This window comes from Chiroxiphia lanceolata, chromosome 6, assembly GCF_009829145.1.
Source record: "Chiroxiphia lanceolata isolate bChiLan1 chromosome 6, bChiLan1.pri, whole genome shotgun sequence".
Classification (NCBI taxonomy): Eukaryota; Metazoa; Chordata; class Aves; order Passeriformes; family Pipridae; genus Chiroxiphia; species Chiroxiphia lanceolata.
This window is the reverse complement of record NC_045642.1, coordinates 47,152,827-47,158,898: the sequence shown is the minus strand read 5'-3', so window position 1 is coordinate 47,158,898 and position 6,072 is coordinate 47,152,827. Positions and strand designations below refer to the sequence as shown.

The following is a 6,072-nucleotide window of genomic DNA, read 5'->3' as shown; positions in this document are numbered from 1 at the left end:
TGCTGTATCACCCCCCTTTGTTGGCTTGGCAAGAGAGAGAAAATATAACAAAAGGCTCGTTGGTCAAGGACAGGAGAGATCACTCAACAATTACTGTCGTGGACAAAATAGACTGGAGAAATTAGTTTAATTTATTAACAATCAAACCAGGGTTGGATAACAGGAAACAAAATCAAATCTTAAAACACCTTCTTCACACTCCTTCCTTCTTCCAGGGCTTAACCTTACTCCCAGTTCTCTACTTCCTTCCCCCAGCAATACAGAGGAACAGGAATGGGCGTTACGGTCAGTTCGTCACCTGTTGTCTTGGACACTCTTTCCTCCTTAGGGGTAAGAATACTTCCCCTGCTCCCAGGAGAAACAGCTTTCCACAGATTGTTCCCCCAGGCTGCAGTTCACAACATGTCCCAGCATGGATCCCTTTCATGGGATGCAGTTCTTCAGGAACAGGCTGCTTCAGCATGGGACCCTCATGGGGTTACAAGTCCTGGCAGAAAACTCCTCCAGCGTGGCCTCCTCTCTCCATGGGACCACAGGTCCTGCCAGGAGCTTGCTTTGCCATGGGCTTCCCACAGTTTCACAGCCTCCCGGCATCCATGTGCTCCAGTGTAGGCTGCAGATGGATCTCTGCTCCACTATAGACCTCCATGGACTGCAGGGGCACGGCTGCCTCACCATAGTCTTCACCCTGGGCTGCAGGAGAATCTCTGCTCCAGGATCCGGAGAACCTTCTCCCCCTCCTTCTTCGCTGACCTTTGTGTCTGCAGAGCTGTCCTCTCACATATTCTCACTCCTCTGGCTGCAATTTGCTTCTGCCCAATAACTTTTCTTCCCTTCTAAACATGTCACCCCAGAGGTGCTACCACTGTGGGTGATGGGCTCAGCCTTGGCCAGTGGTGGGTCTATCTTGGAGCCATCTGGCATTTGCTCGGTCAGACACAGGGGAAGCTTCTGATAACTTCTCACACAAGTTACCCCTGTAGTTCCTCCAGTACCAAAACCTGGCCACAAAACCCAACACAAATATCAACTGCTACAAGGGATCAGTTGCAGAGGGAGAAAAGCCTACAGGGTAAGGATAGTAGTAAGCAAAAAAGAAGTAATGTTTGAGGCAAACCATTTATCTTTTGCACCACTGTCCCAGCTTCACTTCAGCTGATCTAGTGAGCAGTAACATTGTCGAAAGCCCAGCCTACAGATAAAGGATCTTTTACAAGTAATGCCACTGGTTAAAATAAACTCCAGGCATTGTAGTTAACAGCTGTGTTAATCTCTTTCTGCATCACTGCTCCTGATATAAACCAAACATCATACAGAGATAGCCTAGACTAATTATTGCTAATGATCTGAGCTGTTTGCCTAACATATTGGTGTTACAGTGAGATGGAACTAGTAACAGATTAGTTTAATTACACCATTTTAACCTTTAAGAGACACATATTACTTTCTTAAGAAAGTATTATTGGAGCAAGAAAAATAATTATTGCAGTGCATAAATAGGAACTGAGTTTATTTCATTATTAAGGGATTTACTTTAGAAAGAAATACTGTGTTTAAAAAAAGTTTCCTTTGAAAATAAAAAAGGAGCTTATTGCTTCAAGTTCAACACTACATTCTGTGTAGGAAAACTGCCTGTTTTCTTCTAATAGGAAAATTCTATAGCCTTAATTAGTTACTTAGTAGAACACATTCAACACTTTACAGCACCTTGTAAGTAAAAATGAATCTTGCACACATGAAATTGCAGGCTTCAAGCACGTTTATTGTTTACTCATTTTTCTGGCACTCCATTCTCTGTATTACCATAAAAAAAATATAAGGATGCATAAAGTCCCAGCTATCTCTTGTTTTTCACAAATAAGAAATGACTGATGAAAAAGCAAGGAGGCTTCAGACACAGAGCCAAACATGGAAGTGATGAATAAAGTGAATTTGTTCAGAGAACAGCTTTGCATCACATGTAGAATCAGAGGTATTCTGACTGCAGTTCATGAAGTCACTATTTTGCATGGTGTAAATCAAGGTATTTTTCCACATGACTTCATTGTTTCAGCATTGTGGGAAAGCCCCTTTAACTAACAGTTTCTGGATTATCCTGCCTGTGTTTTTATCACGAATAGTAACTCTCCACTAGGCTGAGGAGTGTATACATGCATACCACTTTTCTGCCTGGAGGGTGGCCGATTCTGCTTCCTCTTCGTCTCACTTCCAACTTTCTGTTTACGTTTAGTCAATGCAAAGACCTGATGCCGGATAGAGCTTGCAGAACTGAAATAAGATGAATATTTGCATCAACCTTTACCCTGTTGGTTGATACACTCAACTGCAATCACATATTTGGACCAAGATCAGAAAAAAAAAAAAAAACAAACCACAACAAAAATCTGCTCCAGAAGGGACAATGTCAATAAGAACAAAATAGATTTATCCCTGTTCCATTATGGGCAGGTCTTATCCAACCCAAGGGGCAGCAACTTTCCCTTGTACTCATAGACCAAGGGCTGCAACATAGGATATTAGTCATTTCCTCACATAAATTTCAACAAGAGAGTAAAGAGTATGGCAAAAGATGTATTCAACATCCATGCATGTCATGAGTGTTGACCAGGGCTTAAAGGAGGAAGCAGAAGCACAGTATTGTGGCCTGCGGCAATCACTCTACATCTTATTGATGTGTCTTTATCAATCATCCCATGTTTATGGATGTCTTTATCTCTTTGCACCTTTTTTTAGAATTGATAGTTGGAGCAAAGCAAGTAACATAGAGCTGATGAGGAAAAAAAAATGAGATAGGGCAAAATGGAGAAGGTGCAGAAAAATACAGAGTTGGGATACAATCTGGGGTTACAAAATTAAAAAAGCATCAGAAGAAAAAAATTATTTAGGTATAAAAATGTGAGGAGCTTCAAAAGAAGATGCAGGCTGTAGAGGAGCATATTGACAACATCCTAGCTGTCTCTTTTAAGATGGGGTGTTGTCTTTAACATAAATGCAAAGAAAGAAAATGCAGCAAGAACTAACTATGGAAAACAAGGGAAGTCTAATAAATGCAACTTCTAGGCAGGGACTCAGGCAGGAAATGGGTGTGATGAAGAATTAGAATAGGAAATGTGACAGATAAGAGAATTGAGACCTTGTTTCCAGTATGAATTGTTTAGAAATAGGAGGGGTTGCCTTCGTAACTCTGAATTTTCATGGCTTGAATTTGTCATATGCTGTATTAGAGAGTTTTTTCCAGCAAGTAACCATAGTTCTGTAACATACACCGTTAGGAAAGGGTATCCATTTTGATTAGTTCAAAGCTATTTTATTTTACTCAATATAAGATTCCCCCAAATTACTTTTTTATATTTTGCTTATGGACTGCTCATCATAACTGTGACTGATGTATGGAGAACAAAAAAAGAGATATTTCTCTAATCTGAGGAAAGACAATTGTGTCTTGGAGAAATAACTCAGAAGAATTCATAATAGTACAAAATTACCTACATATTTCAGCTGAGATTATTGTCCTCCTGAGTAACATGCTATTTGCATAGTTGACCTGCAGGTTATACCTGCTCAGACAGTAGTATGTTTGTGCACTTTACCAAAACACTTTCTAAGTTTTACAGTTATGAGTCAGCATTCACATACTTTACTTTTTCCTCATCCCTGACCCATTTCAAGTTTGTATATACTTTTGCCTGGCTCATACAATGGGGAGAGCCATAATATTCCAAATGGCATGCAACAATTGCAGATTTCACAGGCACACAAACACACAGAGGTCTCCATATACTTGTGAGACTGGAGTGCAGCCCTTGGTACGGTGTTTGCATTAGTTAAACACTGTAAATATTCCTGAATTGATATGCATTTAAAGCTTGCTAAGACAGTTGTTATCAAGGGTGTAATTTCTATTGACACCTTTGGGAGTTTTAAGTCCAGACAAGGGCTGAAAGATCAGCCTCTAGTATGCATTTTCTTGCTGTGTATCTTACCAACAGCTGAAACTTTGCAAGGACTTTTGTTTTCAGCTGCAGATATAAATGTATGTGCATAGGTCATTTGATAAGGCACAAACTGATTAAACCTTAAAAATATATCCAAGCTACTTGAAAATAAGACCAACAGAATTCTGGTAAGAGATTTGCCTTAATTGGAAAGGCTTAAAATAAATGATCATATGATTAAAAAAAGCAAGGATTGCCTGCTATTTGTTGTAACCCCTATTTCTGTAGTGCCCCTGTAGCCAGAGAAGCAGCTGTTCATTGCTGACATTCTCCCTGCCAGGCATTCCAACTCTCTGAGGTAATGGGCTACAAGCATACGGGCCTTCGCTTTAATTCTTTCAGCGTATCCTTCCGCATGGATAGAGCGAGGGGAACGCCTCCAGGAAAAGAAATTAAATGCACACACACAGAGGCACACAGGGACGGCCGATTTGAAAATATTCCTGAGAACGCAGTTTGCGCTCATGCGGCACAGCGTCACATGAAAGAGGCCGCCTGAAGAGCTGGCTGGCACAGGTTTATTTTGTTGTAATATTTTCTTCCACCCCCCAGCTCTTTACCCAGTGGAATGATATCCAGAGCAAGTTTTTTGAGACAGGAAGTGAGGAATGTTTTCACTATGAGCGATCTGAGAAGAAGGTGGGTTAGCCGAGATAGCAGCTGTTTCGGACAAGAGGAACACAGTAAGTCAGTTCCCGAGGAATACAGATGAGATGGCTCCGGGAGAAAAAGTCTTGGAGCACTGAGGGCTTTTTTCAGCTACACGTATGTGAAAGGAGACTCGGTGTCTTTGGATCGCTCTGCAAGGTAAGGGGAAAACAGCAGGCAGAGTGAAAACGTAGCGGCTGAACTTCTCTGCTGTGTAGTGTAAGGGTGAAGAGTTTCAAGCATTTACTTTTTGAAAATTAAAGGCGGTGGGACTGTGCTTCTGGAGGTAGGGGAGGTTTGAGATACGCACTTACTGCTGCTCTCTCAGTCCAAGAGTCATGTCAAAGATTAACTGGTAAAACAGGGGGAGAGTGGAGTATTCTGATTATTTTTTCTGGCTCCCCAAATTATTTCTGAAATAAATATATGTATTTCAAGCCTTTGAAATAATAGGAACCCTTTTTCACCATCATATATTGCAGTTTTATTTTGATTACTGTCATTCATGTACGCTGTTAAAAAAATCTTTGTAAAGTAAAATACTAATAATTGAGGGAGTGGGGAGTGTAGGCAAAAGAGAAAATGTTCAGTGGTCACACATCCGTCATGGCCATGTTGCTGAAATTCTAATATAGCATTTTTGAAACTACAGGATTCTGTTAAGATATACAAACTTTGGCCACTAACAACATTTTTAGCTGTTGCATGAAAATTCCAGGCTCGGTAAATAAAGACCTGTTACTGTAAAGGTCATTAGTTGGATTTGTAACTCCTGGCAGTATGTAGTTCATTTTTGCTAAAGGAGCTTTAAAACAATGCAGATGTGTCTGAATTTAAAGTAATGCAGAAGGCAAATATGAGACCACCTAGCACTGCAGAATGTTCAGCTGCTGAATAAAACCAGCACAGCTGTGTTTGCAGGAACTACACATGGCTATCAGTAGAAGATACTGAATGATAGCTCAGTGTTATTCATCAAACTTGCCTTTATTCTACAGTATTTATTATATGTCAGGAGTTTTTTCTTTTAGTTGGTCCTTTGTGATGTGGTCTGGAGGTTAATTACTTAAGTTTTCCTTGTTATAAATGTGTTTCAGAAGTCATGAAGATTATGTCAGACATGTACTGAGTTAAAATGAAATCATTTAGGGAAAATGCTCAGTGGACCGATAAATGCAAACAAGGGATCTTAACCTGAAGAATGCTCCTGGCTGGCATGTTCTGAAAATTCTACTCTAAACTTCTTCCTATGCTGGCATTGTTACTTGTCTGCATAGAGAAATAACTGAAAGTCTGAGAGTTCCTCATGTCAGCATTAGGTGGTTTGAAAATTTCGCCCGTCTGGTTGGCCTTTGTTTAATGATTATTTTTTTTTTCTTTCCAAGCCCTTAGAATACTTTCTTAATGGCCTGATATGGGCACAAAAGTT

The 6,072-nt window shown here is 40.3% G+C and overlaps 1 protein-coding gene across 2 annotated transcripts in view; it reads left to right on the top strand.

The window, feature by feature from the left end:
* The first annotated feature begins 4,387 nt into the window (after nucleotides 1-4,387).
* PTPN21 (protein tyrosine phosphatase non-receptor type 21) overlaps nucleotides 4,388-6,072 on the top strand; it is a 42,311-nt gene continuing 40,626 nt past the window's right edge. For both annotated transcript variants that reach the window (XM_032689740.1, XM_032689741.1), the window contains exon 1: nucleotides 4,388-4,802. The gene's annotated coding sequence lies outside the window, so the exon portion shown is untranslated. The remainder of the gene's footprint in view (nucleotides 4,803-6,072) is intronic.